The 19587-nt window shown below is 44.3% G+C and overlaps 1 protein-coding gene across 11 annotated transcripts in view; it reads left to right on the top strand.

Annotated features, from left to right (window-relative positions):
• Nucleotides 1-19587, top strand: part of PAK3 (p21 (RAC1) activated kinase 3) — a 287576-nt gene that overhangs the window by 140074 nt on the left and 127915 nt on the right. For 2 of the 11 annotated variants that reach the window (XM_030806493.1, XM_030806498.1), the window contains exons 1-3: nt 12396-12634; nt 13803-13912; nt 19435-19582. The exons of 2 other annotated variants lie outside the window; for them this stretch is intronic. The gene's annotated coding sequence lies outside the window, so the exon portion shown is untranslated. Of the gene's footprint in view, nt 1-12360; nt 12635-13617; nt 13913-19434; nt 19583-19587 lie in introns of those variants that run through there. 7 more of the 11 variants (XM_030806492.1, XM_030806500.1, XM_030806495.1 and 4 more) reach the window with 4 other exon arrangements.

The following is a 19587-nucleotide window of genomic DNA, read 5'->3' on the forward strand; positions in this document are numbered from 1 at the left end:
AGATGTACTCATCCTGATTAATCATATATTAAAAATTACTTTGCATTTCTTGGGGTATAAAATTCAACAACCCTATAGTGTGCTGGAGAACTGACTGGCTAGTCCATTCAAATGTGTTCATGGAATATCCACAGGGGAGCATACAATGTTTGTCCTATTTTTCTTTCACACACATTTCTATTGCTTCCTGTATTAGCTATCTTTGTAGACATCTGGAGGGCAAGGGCCAGGTCTATTTGACTTGATTTGTAGGGAAACTAGGTCAGAGGCATATCACTCTTATGTGAATGTGTTATATATTCAACAGATTACTGATTTACTGGATTTAATGAATTTTCTTTTCTCTGTGCTTTCTAAGGAAAGTAGTAACTGTTAAATGAAACAAAATAAGCACAGGCTATAAATATTTAGCCCTAACTGTGAGGAAGGTTTAAACATGGGTTGCTTATCTTCTGTGTCTTCTGTCCTTATTGATTTTCATATTCCACACAGTTCAAGCTATGCATTTGATATTGTTGACTTCTAGATTGCTACTTTGGGGTCTGCCTCCCTTGCTGAGATGTGGATGGATGACACCCATTTTTTTTCTAGTTAAGCAGAGTAACTGATAAGTTCTGATGTCAAGTTTGTCGATGCTTCACAACCAGGGAAGTTTTTAACTACCCTGCCTGACAGCTGAGTCATCCAGCCTCCAAGCCTTTCTATGATACATTTTTCTTTCTAATTCAGAAACTTTGAAACTATCCCTTCGCCAACTCAGGGGAATGTGTGGGGCTTTATGTTTCGTTTTAGTGCCTTCCTTTTTTGTGTGTGATTTGGTGCAGTAAATTATTTGAAAAACGACTACCCCTTTTTATAGGATCTTTACAAATGACCTACTGAGTAAATGGCCTAGTCCATGTCTCTGGGCTGATACAGAAACAGCTTTGGGCTCTCAGTTCACCCAAAATGGTCTGGGGAGAGAATCTCCTTAGATGAAAATGTATTTTAATTTTTTTAGTACAAGCAGGCTTTCCAAAGGTGGCAGAAAGCATGGAACTTAAAGTACTGAGTTGGTTTTAGATGTAATTTTAAAAACAAGATAATTTGATTGTTTAAACACGACAATTTTTTTTTAAAGTAATACATCATAGCCAATCAAAATTCCCAAGCCAGAAAAAAATGTTTTTTCAATTTAGCCAGTCTGCTTTAAATCTAGGATATCCAGGGGCTTGGCTAAACTAGCCATGAGATTGCTCCCCAACCCCACTGTCACCTCCAGCCTTTTAAATCAAAAAGCATAAAAATGTATGGCAGCAAAGAAAGATGCTCTGAGGCAGGGACTTGCCTTGACTCCTAATATGGTCAGATTGCAATTAACCAGAGGATCAGCAGCTCTGTTAGGCATTTTAAATTTCTGTTTAACTCAAAAGCCTTATTTTTGTTTGAAGCTTCTTGGAGTTGAGTCTTGCTTTAAAGTGTGAATGCAGAAGTCTGCCTTTGAAAACATGGTGTGGATTACTGAAAAGATGGTGTGAATGACTGAGAACCCTGGAGGTCATGGGTATCAGAGCCAACCTTGTTGGGGGAAGGACTCTTTAGCAGTGTGATTTGCAATGTTTCTTCTCCAAAATATCCCTTTCATCTACTCCCCAGACGCCTGCAGTGGTGTCTACATTTTCACCTCTGCAAATCATTCCTTTGATTCAAGCATTGTTGCCCACTCCAGAAAGGTTCTCCTAAAATACACAGAACCTAAAAGGAGCAATAAATGAAATTGATAAGACCATACAGCAAAGAAGTCAATCAGATTGTCTCCTTTCTGGATACAGGAAGGAAACAGGCAGTGACTGTAGCTCATTAGGCTTTGGGGTATCTGGGAGAAGTCCTTAAAAGGAAGACTGGAACACAGGAAGGGAAAGAACATGATAAAACTAATTTCATAATATTTTTAAGAATAAGCCTGTTATGTCCATGGATCATTAGCTTAAACCGTAGAGAGAAGACTGTGATGTCAGCCTGTGTGTGTGTGTGTGCGCATGTGCACATGTGTGCACTGGGCAGGGGGGCGGTGGGGGGCGGGTACTTTTTTCAAAGTGCAATATAGCAAAAAATATTATTCTTTGAGGCGCCGTTTGTGGGATTCTAGATAGTTCAGATTTTACCACAAATCTGTAAGAGAAAGTAAGGAATTTGAAGATTGTGTCATATAAATAAAACAGGATACACTCACCATCACCCTCCCCTACCAAGCAAATCCAAATAGAGCCTAGGGTTGGGGGAAGAATGATAAATCCTCAGTCCCCATCCCCAATATAGTTGTGATAGATGTCTGATAATTTCAACCGGAGTGTAGGGAGAATGGTGTTCTGTCTCTTTACCTCTCTCTTAAGAACAGAATTAGGGGATGTAAATTGCAAAAAACCTGAGTTAAGAGTTCTTAACTCAGGCCTTACATGGCCTTACATGGTGGTGAAAATTAAAAAGGGTCAAAGACAATCTCACGATTAGTGACAAAGTACACCCTTCCCACCCCCTGCCATCTACCAACCCCATTTACAAAGATGCCCCATGTCTTTCAAAACAGAGCCCGCAAATTACCATGAAAATCTGCCCCAACAGACTGTGCTCAAGTAGAAGTCAGAGCCTTTGTTAGCAGGGGTTTGTGGGGGATGGCACCACAGTGAACACAGTTAAGCCTCACTAATTCCCTGAATGAGGGAAAGGCCAATCTTGATTTGTAAGAAGCTTGAATTTGAAAATATGTTTAAAGAAATGCCATGTTATTATTTCTAAAAACCTGCAAACTGCTGGCTGGGGTCTGTGCTCTGAGCTGCCTAGACTCTCAAGGCCTCAAACAAACAGATAAGGACTATAATTAGCATATTGGTCATTTGAATGCAAAGTGCACTTAGAGTGGCGCTTTAAAAACGTGTGTTAGCATACTCTCCTGGCAGGCTGTCACTTTTCTATGTTTATAGTATTAATTTGCCTAGCAACCTGCCCCCCTTCCTTTTTGGCAGTAAACTTTAGCCTCACATATCAGAATTCGTTAAATTTTCCATATTAGCAGCCGGAATGAACAAGTAAGTGTGTGTGTGTGTGTGTGTGTGTGTGTGTGTGTGTGTGTAGCAGGGTTTGCTGTGGGAGAGAGGTGGTGAACCACTTTTAAAATAATTATGAACATATTGTAAACTTCTATTCTGCTGAACTTTAACATTCATCAGTTAATTGATATTTATGTATTGAGTAGGGAATGTATTCTCTTGGATGATTAAAAAGGGTAGGAGGGGCAAGCTGTTTCAAATGCCCTTTCCCTATAAGTGATCATATCAAGTGAACATGAGAGAACATTGACTGTAAGAAGTTCTTGCATTATCGCAAAAAAAAAAGGATTGATTATGAAGTGCAACAGGTGCTTAATTATATGAAACAGCACATCTGCATCTATCAAACACATCTTCCATGGTCAGCCAATCCTGTGTGCACATATTAACTTTGTAAAATCACACTTGAGAACACTTAATTTGAAGTGTGACTGAGTTCTGTTCGGGAGGGGAAAACAGAAGAGAAGATTAATACAGCTTCAGTTTTACCCAAATATTCAATATCTTCATCATTTTGCTGTGGACATGGAAGAAAAAGAAAAAGGGGATGTTCATTACCAGAACGAACCATCTGGTAATCATGACAGGGACTGCAAAAACAAACAAACAAACAAATAAACCTGGGTAAAGCCTCCAAGAAGATAAAATTTAAGGCCTTCTCCTTGAGAAGTTCCCCGCACCCCGCCCCATTCCACTTCCTGGCCTTCTTCGGACACTCAGAGACATCAGACACTGAGGGAGATCAGGAGAGAATAACCACAAGCCTGTGGAAGAAAAATAGTCCTTAAGTAATGAAATCCCTAATACAGTGGTTCCCAAATTTTGCTGCACATAGGAATCTGAGGAGATTAGAACCTGAGGAGATTTTTAAAATCCTAGTGTCCAGATTCATGCTATCCAATTAAGTTAGAATGTCTAGGGGTAGGGGCCAAGCACTAGCATTTTATAAAAATCACCAGGTAGTTCCTTGTGCAGCCAAATCGAGAACCACTACCCTAATGCTTTCCCACTTTACATGCATTTAATTTATATTTAACCTTCCCAATTACCCTAAGAAGAAGGTGCTGTTGGATCCCTCATTTCACAGATGAGGAAACTGAGGTTCAGAGGGACTAAATAAGTTGTCCAAGGTTATCAAACTATAAAATAGTGAATCTGGGATTTGAAGGCCAGCGGTTTAATTACAGAGACTGCGTGCTGGACGTCTATGTAATAATGCCCCTCCTGGCTTTTGTCCTTGTATCCAGTACCATTACACTAAATTTGATATAGAACAATCCCACATCAATGTGGTGAGAGTTTATTAGACATTTGTTATGTATATCATACCCGTTTTAGTCACACTGTGAGCCTCTAGGTAGATTCCAGGAAATATGGCTAACTTCTGATCATTCAAGGGGCTTTCTAGGTAACCCTGGCTTGGTCACCATTTGTTATGGTAAAGCTTAATTAGCCAAAGACTATCAGAGAGAAGACTATAGTCCCACAAACTCAAATTTATTGTGTGGTTTAACAACTGAGTATCTCCAGTAATAAATACAAGTAGCAAAGCAGGTTTAAGGCATCACTGGTAAGAAAGGAGTAGTCACTCAAAGGAGGCGGTGTAGTTATGGCCTTTTAAAACTGCTGTGTGCCCTTGGGAGAAAGTGTTTTCTATTAACTTCACAGCTGGCTTTATCTGTCCATTCTCCCAGCCTGATTAATGGCAGGGCTGCTTAGCTCAAACTGACTTTCACTCTTTCAGTTCTGGGGAAGTTTTGACTTTTTCGGGTTTTGGTCCTTTTCAGAAAGGGATGAGCCCGAGAAAAATATTGACATTCAGATCAACTATTAATAATATTGCTCCTCTTCAGCCAAGTTGGTAAAATAGTTAATGGAAAAATGTATGTAAAAACCAGGCAAGTCTGAATAAAGTCAGTATTTGAGTTAGTAGTCATATACTAATGCCAGTTTCCAGGGATTTGTCAATGTACTGTGGCTGTGCAAAATAAAATCAATATAATATATCAAAATATTGGGGGAACTCGGTGAAGGATAGTGGAAACTCTCTGTACTATTTTTGTAACTTCGTGTAAGTCTTAAACTACTTCAAAATAAGAAAGCTATAAAAGATGTTTAATGGGAGAACAGGTTTGTGTTGATTATCTAAATAAGACTTTTCTAAATTAGTCTGACTTTATCTATGCTTTTCCATGAATAACCCAAAATTGGTTGTACCAGTGTTCTCTTTTATGCTTCTGGATTTGAATATTGGGTACTGTAGTGATATCAGTGGATTAGTCAACATCCATATCCACCAGGTACAGATCCCTTTGGGATTATAAATGTAAGACCAGTTTGTTCATCAACAAGATGCCATTTGAGTAGAGTCTGGAAATATGTGTTCTGTATCATTGGGTAAGGAAAGGAGGGAGAAAGTTGTGGTGGGCAGAGGGAAGAGCAGGAGGAAAGGCACAGAGATATGAAAGTCAAGGCACATCAAGGAAACAGAGGAAGTTTGATACAGCTGACCTTCGGGGTATAAGGGAGGAGTAGTGGGAGAAAACCCTGGAAAGATGAGTTACAGCTGGAGTGTGACAATCTGGATGTGATTCGCCTCTCTCTGACATTAAAGAATTTAGACTTCTTTTGTAGTACTTACTACATCTGTCTTGTATCACAGTTTCCTGGGTGTATATTTTCTCTTCCCAACTAGATTCCAAGTTTCTTGAGGAGATGCTCCAAGTTTGACTCACCTATGTAGTGTCTGTAGCACCTAGATGTATGTTTTGCACTTAGTAGGAGCTGAATAAGTCTGTCCTAGGAATTTCTAATGTACCACAAAGACGCCACTGATATTCCCTCTCAAGAACATCTGGAGCCCCACGAGAATATAAAGTGAGGTGTTTACCTCCAGGGAAATGAAAATCGCAAGCAGAAAAGCCCACAACCAATCTCCCTCAATCTCTCTTCGTGTAGGGCTTTGGGGACTGGGTTTGGCCATGCCCTGCCATCTTTGACACATAGCCCTCCTTTCCCCGGACCATGCCCATGATGATGCCCTTTGAAGAGAGGTAATGTGCCTTGCCTTAGTCAATTTGGCATTCTACTCGCACCTCCCTCTATTTAGCTTTACTGGAGGGTTGCAGAGGTTCCTCACCCCTTCGCCACCTGTTCCTCATGTCTCTGGATTATAGTGGATACATGAGTTCAAGAGGGACCTGGAGAGGGTAGGTATGGAACTCTTCAAGATTGTTTCCAGGATTTGGCTGACATAAATTGTCTGAGAGGATCTCCACCATTTGCCTTTTGGTGATTTAGTTTCTCTTCGCCTCCTGAGAGAAATGCTCTATCGCTCACCATTTCAGATGGTTGGGTGTGGGGATGGGGGCACTTCTGTTCCTGACAACCTCATTATGTGGTTATCAGGAGCAGCCACTGCCCAGGTTGTCACGACAACCAGCAATGATTCAAAGCTTCCCTGAAAGGTCTGTATCTCCGGCAAATAATCAGCCTTTAGCTCTCAGCAGATGCTGAACTGAGCAGCCAATCACAGGTGAGCTGGAAAAACATGACATCATAGTCCAGCCGGTCCAAAAAAAAATAAAAATAAATAAGATTTGGTTTTCTCTTTACCTCCTTCATTCTTTATCCCCTAGATTTTGTTCTCTACTTTCTCCTTCTCTTGTTTCTTCTTAGTAAAATGGGGAGAGCAATGAAACCAACTTTCCAAATTCAATTCACTCTGCAGGTTGGACTTAGGTTCTAGTAGTGCAGTGATTGAGATCACATAAGGAAGGAATACATAATGTGATCCACTTGGGAGAAAAATCAAACAGAGCATCAGCTCAATTAAACAATGTGGTTTGATATGTAGGACCATGGTGGAAGCAGGGCTAATTAAAACCAAGTCAGAGGAGAGGAACTTTCTAATTCTCATATTAATTCACCCAGAGCCACCTGGATTTAATTGTCTTTTGCTTTTCCTTCACTAACTCCCTGGTGGAAGGGAAGAGGGCAAAAGCTGGGGGCTTCAGAAAGCTCATAGGTTCTACAGGGCAGGTCTCTAACGGGGGATAATTGTAGTGAAAGAAGGTCAGGAGAAATCCTTCATTGCCAAGCTGCCACCATTTAGGGAGCATATGTAAATGCGATTCATCAAGTCTATTAAGGAGATGTATAGCTCAGAAATCTGTTAAATCTGCTTTTGTTCCATTAGCTGTTTGTATCCATACAACAATCCAAGGAGAGAGGCAAGGCGAGTTCGACAAAGGAGAAAACTAGTGCCCAGCGAAATTTGAGTCTTGTTCAGGATTTCCTCTCCAGAGGCTAGAATAGAACCTGGGTTACCTGATTTCCAGGAAAGAACTCTGAAGATCCAAGAGAATGGTAATTTCCCAGCCATGGGCTTTCCTCTTTCCCTCACCTCTGATTTTTTAGAGACCTAGGACAAGACCTCTTGGCATCTCTGATGCTCCTTGCTCTTTGCCCAGCAGGTAACCCACAATGCTGCCTGCCACAGAAGAGCTTGAGACGCCTATGATGGGCATGGGGAGGCAGGAAGGAAGGGGCTCCATTGTACCAGACTGCAGAGTAATGGCAACAGGTTGTAGTGAGCGGCTCTGACTGAAGGAGGAGTAGGCACTGTGCTCCTGGCTAATGCTGTGCACCAGCTGCCAAACCCCAGGTTCTTTTGTATTCAGAGAAAGAGTGGGGACTTTTTTTTTTTTTTTTTTTTTTTTTTTTTTTTTTTTTTTTTTTTAGTGCAGCTGCTGTAGCAAAAGATGTGAAGACTGAGACCCACACAGACCCAGAGTCTACTACTGGGAGCAACTTCTGGCTGTAGGACTTGAGGCAGGGGTGCGAAGGGAGCAAGGAAATCTGGGTTGCTTTTGCCCAGTGGGTTATTCATTACTGCCTTGCATTCAGTGCCTGCCCAGGTATGGCTCAGCTCAGTCTGGCACACCATAGCCTTGATTGCTACACCCGAATCACTGACCTGGCATTCAGACCTCTTTCAGGATAGCAGGGGTAGTTTGCTTGCTTTTGTCTTAACCAAAATAAGACTGTATTTCCTATTTCCCCATTTAATGATGTTTCTTACAAGTAAAATATAGCATATGCTTATTGTAAAAACATACAAACAAGACAGAAGTATATAAAGAAAAGAGTTAATGTCCCCCATCATATACACATACCCACATGTCTTTCCTACCCTCTTTTATTCCCAGAGTGTCCCCTTTAGCAGTTAAAACACAAACGTACACCCAATTTTTTAAACAAAAATAAAATCATAATACACGTGCTGTTCTGCATTTTTTCACTCAAGAATGGGTCAAGGAGTGTTACTATTTCAGTACACAGGGGTCTATATACTTGATTTTTTAAGCTGATGCATAATAGTCCGAAATGTATCTACCATAATTTATTTAATGATTCCCTTACTTGGGCAGGAGAAAACTTTGGGAGGTGATAGATATGTCCATGGCTTGGATAGTGGTGATAGTTTCACAGGTGTATACTTATTCCCAAACTCATAGAGTTGTATACATTAGATATGTACAGCTTTTTACATGGCAATCATATTTGACAAAGTGGCTAAAAAAAACAACAATTCCCTTACTGAGGGACATTTAGGCTACCTTTTAAGTAATATTTTTCATTCTTACATAATATTCAGCATAACATATTTCAACATTTCTTGACATGTTTTTATGAATATATCGATAATCAAATTCCTTGAGTTGGAATTGCTTGGTCAAGTGGCACATGCATTTTAAAACTTCCTAAGTATTACCCACTTGTGCTCCCAAAAGGTTGTGCCATTTACACTCCCGTCAATTGTATATGAGAGTGAGCAACGTTCCTTTTATCCAGGATTTGACTGAAACAGTTTGAAGATATTCATTTCAGTTTACTTCTGTTATTAAAAAGCCCCAGGCCGGGCGCGGTGGCTCACGCTTGTAATCCCAGCACTTTGGGAAGCCGAGGCGGGAGGATAACGAGGTCAGGAGATCGAGACCACGGTGAAACCCCGTCTCTACTAAAAATACAAAAAATTAGCCGGGCGTGGTGGCGGGCACCTGCTACTCGGAGAGGCTGAGGCAGGAGAATGGCGTGAACCCGGGAGGCGGAACTTGCAGTGAGCCGAGATTGCGCCACTGCACTCCAGCCTGGGCGACAGAACGAGACTCCGTCTCAAAAAAAAAAAAAAAAAAGCCCCATGCCAGCGCTTCTCACTTCTCACTTCTCACGTGAATCAAGAGGCTAGTTGGGTTGGTAAGACTCAGAGAAGATATACAACCCAAGTGGCCATATAGGGTGGCAGAACAAACATAGAACTGAGAATTGGAGCCCTGGTTTCCAGGACCATCTCTGTGAAGCATTGGACAGGTAACTTCAAACCCCTGAGTCTCCATTCTCTCATCTATGAAATGCAGATCATAATAATTGCCATAGTAAACTGTTGTGGTTGTTGTGAGGATCAGATGGGGAGATACAAAAGTGGTTTGTAACCTGAGAAGTAGGATACACATGCCAAGTGGTTATGATGGTAGTGTTGTAATACCCTTAAATCAAAGAGCTCCCAAGCAAGAGAACAGTGAGTTGGGTGGTAAAAATGGTGAGTTGAGGGGAAAAGTTACACAGATGAAATCTTTAAGATATTTCAGATTAGCATCCCTTCCTGAGATCTCCCATGCAGTTGCCCTATACTCTTGGATAACAAACCATGTTGACAGTAAAGACTGCTTTCTTGTATCAAGAATAACATAGGTTATCACCCTTTCACAGGAAGACCCTAGGCTTGGGTCTTAAGTCCAGTCCTCTTTCTATGACATCACTATGCTTTAATTTGTCCATCACCTGATAGGATTTTGTCCACATGCTACTTTCTATAATCACTAAGGAGAAAAGAAATACACCCATGAAACGTTTAAATAACCATGTATAGTGACTGCATAAATAGCTCTGAGTTATAGCTGAGGTATATGGGAGGATTAGAGTGAAATCAAATACCTCCTAATTACAATTTAAATCAATAGCCTAGAAGACCCAAGTTAAATCATTAGCCAGGAAAATCCAGTTATATTTTTCTATTTCTTAAAAAAGATTCTTGTTTAACCCAAATGAATGCATTTTACAAATCAGAGATGTAACATTGAATAAATTACATTCATTTTGATTTGTGATTTTTTTATATTATTTTTACCATGGCATAAAAAAAAATCAGTGGGATGTGGTTGCTTATTTTTTTAACTCCAAAGTTAATTAAAAAGATATCTGTAAAATCTGGAGTCAGAACCATCCTGATTCCAACTTATTAATGAAGGATTTGAGAATGAGAGTGTTGGATAATATTTTTTGCATTAAAGACAACCACGACACCAGAAAAGCTATTTTTAAAAATGCCTGATTTTTAAAAAATGCCAATCTTAAATAGTCTGTTTCTTTTAAAGCAAGTATGTATTTTAACGAAACCAGTAATACCACGTTTAATTCTTAGCAGTAGTAAACTGTATCATATTAGAAAAAGCATGGACTTTGGACTCATTTAGATACAAATCGCAGCTCTACCAATTTCTACAATGTTAATGTAATACTCATATATGCATTAATATATATATTTTGAATTTAGGAAAATAAAATGCAAAGTGACCCTTAAAAATAGTCTGGATTACATCGTTTACTTAGTCTTTGCCTCCCTCTTTCTTGTTTTGGCATAGAGTGGATCATTGTTGTTGTTTTTCTCAATTCCCTGTATCATCACAATTTAATATGAATCAGTCCAAAAGAGGCATCCCATTCTTCAACTGCCTGAGATGTTTCGTCTGGCGAATCTGTAGCTTTTTTTTTTTGGAGACGGAGTTTTGCTCTTGTTGCCCAGACTGGAGTGCAGCGGCGCAATCTCGGCTCACTGCAACCTCCACCTCCTGGGTTCAAGTGATTCTCCTGTCTCAGCCTCCCAAGTAGCTGGGATTACAGGCGCATGCCACCATGCCCAGTTAATTTTTGTATTTTTAGTAGAGACGGGGTTTCATCATATTGGTCAGGCTGGTCTGGAACTCCTGACCTCAGGTGATCTGCCCGCCTGGGCTTCCCAAAGTGCTGGGATTACAGGTGTGAGCCACCGCGTCTGGTCATCTGTGGGTCTTTTGTACGGCTTTTATTAAAAGGACCTGGGCAGATATATTAGTTCACTCGTGTTCTTGAAACCTATTTTGTTGGCATTATGGAGAAATTATTGCTGGATGTTACACAGTGTAGAGAAAATTGAATAAAAGTTCACTGGGAAGGGTCATGATCTATTTTGGCCATTTAAGTATGTGAGGATATATTTATCTTTATAAAAATAAATTTGAAAGTAGAAAGAAAAAGTTACTCATAATACTACTAGTTTAACCCAACTATTACAATTTTATGTCCTCTTCTGATCGTTTTCTGTAGGCATATTTTACATCATTATAATTTGAATGTCCTTATTGTTTTGTGTTATTTGACTTTTTATGGCAGCTTACTGTCTCCTTGCTGGGATTCACCATAATTTACATAATCTAGCCAAATCATGGGGAGTATGGATTTTGGAGTAGCAAGAGATTATTTTTGGAGTTAGATTTTAGAAAGCTTTGGACATCTGCAAAAATTTGAACCGTATCCTAAAGACAAGAGAAAGCTTTGAAGGTTTAAGGGAAAGGATGGACAGAGAGAATCGCATTTAAACTCCATTTGAAGTAGAGTTATTTTTATTTTTTGTATAATTCCTTGCTTTTTGGAATGTGTGTGCTTCATATGCAAAAAAGTAGTTTCCCGATCTAGACTGCCATCTCTTTGAATTCCACTGCCACATCTGCCTCTCTTAGTTTTCTCTGTATTTTAGAGATTCCGTCAGTTTAACCTGCCTGGCTGACAGGTGGTGTCCCAAATCAAAACCGTTTTTTTCCCCCCGAATAAAGCGTGCCCGTGTAGCTGTACAGATTTCGTCCCCTGAAAATTCATCTGAAATCTCAATTTTCCTGAGGGGAGCAATTAAGGAAGATACATGAACTCTCCCCTCCTCTCCATCCTGTCAGGTGCCCCTCTTTTTTGATGGCCCCACCTCTGTCTAGACAACCCTGACAGTGTAGAAGTTTCCATCTCCTTTCCCTTTCCCTCTCCATGTTCCCTCCCCTTCAGTTTTTTCCCCCTCCCAGGCGCTTCCTGCCTGGAAACAAAAGATTGGTCCCCAGTAGCCCACTCAGGGCGATTTTAGTTTTATGCTCACCATCTGATTGGCCTAGGTAAGGTGCAGAGCTCGGGTGACGTAATAGCAGAGAAGGGCTAGGGAGCGGTTGCCGAGCAGGGGCTCTACCGCGGGCGGGCAGCTGTGCCAGCTAACCGTCTGGGATCTCGCACTGGGGGCTGCAGCTTTTCCCCGCCTCGAACCAGTGTGCGGAGGCGGGAGAAGAGCCAGGGGGAGCGGGCTGGGCCCGGGGCTGCGGCTGCGGCCGCGGGGCTGCGGCTCCCCAGCCCCGCCAGCTGGAGCGCTCGGAGGTAGAGGAAAGGTCTTGACGGGGTGGCTGGATCCCTGGCAGGTAAATCCCGCGACTAACTGCACCCGGGCTACCGCGGCGGGAGGGGGTGGCTGTTGGATGATGCTTTAAGACTGCTGGGCAAATGTTCTGCCTTTCCGGACCCCCCTCCTGTCCTGTTTGTGCCCCAGCCTCGAGTCTCCTACGTGGCTCCCCGGAGCCCTGAGACCAAGCGAGCAGTTTGCATGATCCCAGTTCGCAGACAAGTGGGTGTGTCAGGGCCGTTCCCAGAGGGCCGGGGCTCCTTCGCTTGGTCAAACCCTAGACTCGTTTACTGGGGCCTGGGCCGCTTGAGGCAAAACCCGCCTTGAAAGCTACGTCAGCCTGTAAGTCTTCCCTTTCGCACCCCCCCCCCGCCCCCCTACCCAGCCCCAGTAGCTGTGACAGCAGTTCCCTAGAGAAGGGGAGGGGGTGTGGCCAGGCCACGGTCTGGCCAAGTCTGGGGCAGAACCCCCCCCCCGCCCCTTAAACACACACACACACACACACACACACACACACACACACACACACCAGAAAAGAGAAAAAGTGACGATTTTCTTAAATGGGCGCCTTCCCCTCTTTTATTTTTCTTTATCCCCCTCCCCTTTTTTGGTGGGGGGATGGTAATAACAGGGGGACCCTTTTCTTCTCATGTGGGGATTGGAATGATGCAATAACGTCCCCAGAAAGCTCGGGGTCCCTGGCTTGGCCCTCTCTTTGTCTGGGGAGCAGTGTCATTGCGTCCACTGCCTCTCCTCTCCTGTTCCCCTTAGCTGGCTGGGGGACATTGCCCTCAGTTTGTGAACTGGCTCTGGCAGGATTACTGCCGCACTTTTGGGTGAACTGAACATTTTAGATTCTTGCTCTGGCAAGTTTTCCTTCCCTAGGTGGTGGTTAAGGGGTGGGGTGGGGTGGGGTGGGGGATGGTGGGAAGAGGGGGATTCAGGCAAGGAGAGAGATAGAGGCCCCACTTGTTTTTTTTTTTTTTTGGTCCCACCTTTCAGAATCCAGTTCCAGATTCTAGACTTGAGGGTTCTGGGCTGTTGGTCTGTAGAAGCGAAGGAGAGAAGGGTGAGTGGCTTGGCTTTGGGAAGCATGATGGGGGCGGTTGCAGTGCTATTTTTAAAAAACGGCTTTCAGCAGGGAAGCCTTTAGCCATGTTAGTCTTGCTCCCCCCATGGTTTTGCAGACTCAAATCCAGGCCAAGTGTATGGCTGTCTGAGGTATTGGAACAGAAGGAGGTCCATTCCTGTTGGTGACAACACCGTGGCCCTGTTCTGGGATGAGCGAGGTGTAAAGGTCAGTGCGGTTTTCACTGGGCCATTTGCAAAATTATAATTGGGCAAGATCTGTGATTTGGTACTTGAGGCCTCCAATCAGGGGCAACTTTGGGCAAAGAGACTTGATATGGTAATGAATGACTAACAGGCGGAGGCTTGGCGACAGAGCCATTTGTAAGCCTCTGTTTCTGGATACAAGTGTCATATCCCCCAGCCCATGCAAGAAGCAAAATGGGAAGAGACTAGGAGGTAGCCTGGGCAAGAGCTGACAGCTGAGAATCCTGAGGTCAGAGAGACCTTAGGATGTCAAGGAGCTGACCCTGCAAGCCTCCAGACAGGCAGCTGGGCCTTGTAGGAGAGACCTGACAGGAAAAGGAGGTTCACATGCAATAGGGTTATAAGCTAGGGGACACAGGACCCTAGGGACATTTTGACCAGCTAACCATTCCCACAGGTTGCAGATTTTCCTGGTCAGAGGTGGAAATGGTATATAGAGCAAACAAGTTTGCTGAGGTCTTGGGAGAGGGTGAGTAGTGGACATACCAGGTGAGGGAAATGAGAAATAAAAAGAACTGCAGGGATGGGGAGGTGCTGACATCCGAGACTTTGCTATTATGTGTTCAGAGACTAAGCTACTAAATTAAGGTTAAAGAAGGTGGCCAAGGCAAAAAAAAAAAAAAAAAAAAAAAAAAAAAACATCAGATGTACAGATTGGATGTAGTAGGCAGGAAGGCAGGAGCAAACTAGAGAGAGATAGAAGAAAAGTCATGGCCTTACCAAGAACCCAAAAGCCCTGAATTCTCTGGTGAGATAGGCAACTCTGGTGGTTGTGGCAGCTGTAGCTCAGCCAAGAATTAGAAGGATGATTCTAGATATTTAAAATCAACAGCATCCCCACCCACGTAACCCACCTTCAGGAACCAGTAGCTTTAACCAAGAGAACAAGAAACTCAATGAGCAGCAGCCTCAACAACTGGCTCTTTCCTCCTGGGTAAGGAGAGGGCAGTGGGGAAGGACGGTGCCTCAAAGGGAAGTGGAGGCGCTATCAATCTGGCCTAGACAGGTAGGTTGACTGCTTTTACATGGGTGGGCTGGGGCCTGGTCTGGGACCCCTGCTCAAAAAAAAAAAAAAAAAAAGCCCTCCTTCTCAGGATCCCTGGGGACCCTGTGTGCGCAGGGAACTGTGTAAAACCTTTACTTCGGAGGGTAAGTGCAGCGGTCTAGGCATCTGGGGCATACTTAAGCCTGCGCTACGCGTCCCCCACCCCCACCCCCACCCCCACCTGCCGGGGGCTAGGCGTTTCCCTCTGCAGGGCCTGGGGTGGACTCGTCTGCCAACTCGGCACTACACAGCTTCTCCAGCAGGGGGCGGAAAAGGGCCTGCAGCGACGCGCAGGACCCGAGTCCTCCATTTCAGGTGTGATGCTTCAGCCTGGGATCAACTAAGAGCCACACATTTAAAATCTCATTTAGGGTTACCGGAGAACCAAATGAACCTCCGGGTCTGGCAGTCTATTTCCATTTCCTCCCAGATATGCGTCGCTTCCTACCGCGCTCTGTGGCTTTGGAAGGCATTTGCATTTACATACGCGGTGATTATTTGAGTCACTAATACACACAGCCTAACCGGGGGTTTAATTGGAAATGTTAATCAATGCAATAGATCTGTGTCTGATTTCCACATTTGGTCAATTATCTGCAGATTGGAGCAATCTGTGCTAAACCCAGGGGATGCAATGAGGAGCAAAACGGTGCAGCTACAGCTGGGTCTGAGTCTGGGAAACATAGTGGGGAGATGGACCTTGAAAACTGGAAAGAGAGTAACAATTTACTGGTGGGAAGAGGAAATCATTAGAAAGGTGTGGTCACAGAGAGGCCTGATTGCTGAGATGGAATAGGATGGCCTTGGAACCCGCATGGTGGAGAGGGAGGCCAGAGTTTTTGAGGTTGGAGGGGTCTGAATTTGGAGAGTGAAGTTTTTTAGGGGCCAAAGGACCAGGAACTGGAGTGGAATGAACCCTGGGAGTCAGAAGTCAAGTGTTCTGGAGGGCTAGGGCCTGGTCTGGGACCCCCAAACACATTGTCCCAGACAGTGACAGTCTGGGACCCCTGTTGTGTTTGGGGGTCCCAGACAGTGTGTTTGCCCCTCTCTAGGCCTCAGTTTCCTTGTCTTTCAAACGATGAACTTGGCACTAGTTGTTCTATAAGGTGGTCCATTTATTCTTGGTAATGAAGACAGGTCCACTAAAGTATAGCCCTCTTCTTCCCCTGTCAGAAAAATTATCCCTTCTTTTTTTGTATGCCCTCCAGTTTTAGGGAAAACAATACAAAACAACCCCACAACCACATATATTTCATCTCTTTCAACAGTGTGGCTTTACTTTTACTTCATGTGAATGGGGAACAGGAGGGAAAAGAGAAGTCCAAGTTAATAATCTGCTAGGGACCCTATAACCAAGCCCCTGAAAGGTTCTGTGTGGGTGGGTCTCACAGACCTGAGGGGATGGGTGGGTGGCGGTATATTCACTGGTGGCCCTTACTCCCTAACTCAATCTCAAAACAAAGTCTTGGGATGAAGGTGAAGGAAGGGCCTGGCTTAGGATGTATATCTTTTTCCTTCGTGTCCTCCTCCCCCATCTCCCTCTGAGCCCCCAGGCACTGTGGAATTCAGCACCCTAAAAGAAACACTATCCTTAACAATCAGCACAACAGTGCCCTCTAGTGACCTTAATGGGGACAATTTTAAGAGCTCCCCATGCATCCCAGGTCCCAGCCTGTTCGCCAGTGCCCTTGTGCAGCGGTTATTCCTTGTGGAGAAGGCTCCCAGTCCTTCCAACCAGCCTGATAGAGAAACTCAGCCAGCCATCGTTTCCTGCAAGTCCTTCTCCTTGCATATATGGATGGGGCTGGGGGTTTACAGAGGGAGTCAGCTCCCCACAACTTCCTCTCCAGCGCTGTTTCCTTTGGGCCTGAAAAAGGTTCCAAACCTCCTTTCCTAGACATCTTCGGTGCTGAGCAAGACACTTGGCATGGGAAGGCTCTGTGGTAGAGAGAGTAGTTGTCCAGAGCTTCCACCTACCCCCACCGCCAAGGTGGCAGCCCTAGTTCCCAGACAGAGATTCTGGCAGGAAGTTGGAATGCAGCAAGGTGGCTGGGGGTGGAGTTGGGTTGGTGATGGGTATTGGGTATGTACGAGATGTGTGCACTGATTTCTACCTCAGTCTCCAACAGGAGGCTGAGCCATAGGTGCACAACAAGGCGGTATAGACATACAACATGATATAGGCACACAATGCCCACAACACTATACAGACACACAACATGACATACAGATATGACACAATACGAATTAGACACATTGCACATACACAAAGGATGGAAGAGATGCAATTCACATGCAACACAGTACAGACACATAGCACTCACACACACAGTAGCTTATTGACATGATCACGTATACAAGATGATATTAACAGGACACTGTACACACACACAATATGATGCAGACTCAATACATACATGTCATGGTAGATATGACACAGCACACATACACAGACATATAACATGGTACAAGGAATTGTGCAGATATACATGACCCAGTATGCACATGTGCTCACATGCAGGATATCTCCCCTTGCCCTACTCTCAACACAACACACCCCCAGGCAGGTGAGAGGAGTGTGGCTACCAGGTGGAATACTGTGTCCTGTCAGTTGATTCTGCACTGACTCGAGCAATTGGTGAAATAAAGGCAGGCCAACATGGAGTTAAAAAGTGGTGCTACAATTGGGACTGCGGGGAGGTGGAGGTAGGCTTCAGGAAAGCTCTTGATCTTGCTCAAAAACATGGAGGTTCTTGGTAGTACAGGTAGGGGGTGTGTTCTCCTCCTCTTACATCCTCTAGTATTGTTTCCCACCCCAATGGGTGGATGCTGCCTCTGCTGTCTGCCCTCATCCCCAGAGATGGGCAGGGGGCTTCTTGAAGCCACTCTTCCTGTGCCCTCCTTGAGCCCCACCCCTCTCTGGAGCTTTGGCAGCTCGCACTCCTCTCCCCCTCACCCCACCCTCTTGCAGGGTGAGATCTTGCAGGGTGAGCTCACGTAGGGAGGGAGGGGGCGAGTACACCATTCAATGGTGCAGTGGGTGGGATTTGGAAAGGCTGCCTGGAGTGTGCATGTGGGAAGCACACATGGAATGCCAGGGATGCTGGGGGACAGATATGCTCTGGAGTCTTGCCCAAGAGCAAGAGGCAGACCCAGAGTATGGCTTGGACTTTTAATTCCAGAAGGGGGAATTGGAGATCATGGGGCTTTTCTTGGCTCCCTAAGGCTTCAATTTTGCAATCTCCGTGTTTAGATATCTATCTAGCCATCTCTTTGGATTAGGACCCTGTTCATTCTGGTCTGTAATAAATAGGTGCTAGCCTGAATCATGCCTCCTTGAGAATTAGCATATAGTTTCTGCTTTTCTTTGAGGACAAACACCACTGGGGGAAGGGGAAAGGAAAGCAGAGTAGGAAGGATTGCAGAGCTTGGAGTTCTACAAGGAGAAGATCAGCCTCTCCCTTGAGAGGCTCAAATGATTGTGGGAAAAGGCAGAAAGGGAGGGGTCAAAGAGACTCAGTCTCCTTCATGGTTAGACATGGAAACCTCTGTGGGAAAAATAGGGTAAATTATCACCAAAACAACAACAGTAAACAGTATGTATTCACCCTAAGAAACCTGGGGAGGACTGTGGAAGACTTACCTGGTGGAGACAGAAGGTAGAGGGGAGCTCCAATCAGGGTCAGAGGCTGGGGCCTTCAGCACCTGTGAGATGGTAGCAAATTAGGAGGCCTCAGAATGCTGTTGCCTGGCAGACAGACTTTTTTCCCCCTTCTCCAGTGAAAGAGGTTAGTGAAAAGGGGAATGGAAATGGAGGTGGAGACTTAGAGTTGAGGGATGAACTGAACTGAACTGAACTGAATGCAGTGCCACAACGTCAGGAAGCTCATATATTCACAGAGCCAACCTGCACTGGCCATTGTGTCTCAGTTTCCTTTTGTCCACTGGACTCTACCACCTCCTGTGATTATATACATTGCTCCATAATTATGCAAACTATGTAAATATTTCACATCTGTCCTATTTGATTTAGTTCTTCCAACACTTATCCAAGGCAACTAAGGCAGGCCTTTTCACTTGATACTAAGCAGGCCCAGAATGATGAGGTGACTAACAGCAATTCTCAGCTTGTAACTCCCAACTCCTGACTCCCACTTCTGTGCCCTTTCTGGAATCCTATGTAACAATGCCTTTTTACACTTCTTAGCTCTCTGATTTTCTAGCTTTCTTAAGAGATTTTCTGAAATTCACCAGAGAGATTGAGAAAGAGAGAGTGTGTGTGTGTGTGAGAGAGAGAGAGAGAGAGAGAGTGTGTGTGTGTGTGTGAGAGAGAGAGAGAGACAGAGAGAGAGAGAGAGATGTTTGGTGGGAGTTGGATGAAGGAGCTGTAGCAGGTGGGGAAAGAGGTTCCCTCTCCCCTACAACGCTTCTCTCGGCAGGTTTCCCCCAAGAAAGAGCAGCTGAGTCCTTGCATCTTGTGGCAGCTGGTGTGCCCAGCACTGAGTCTGTAGGAGCTGAAGCCAGCCCGGACCCTTCTCATGGGCAGTGCCCACCTGTGCTGAAGTCCTGCAGCAGTGGCGGTGTGAGGTGAG

This window comes from Nomascus leucogenys, chromosome X (assembly GCF_006542625.1).
Source record: "Nomascus leucogenys isolate Asia chromosome X, Asia_NLE_v1, whole genome shotgun sequence".
Taxonomy (NCBI): domain Eukaryota; kingdom Metazoa; phylum Chordata; class Mammalia; order Primates; family Hylobatidae; genus Nomascus; species Nomascus leucogenys.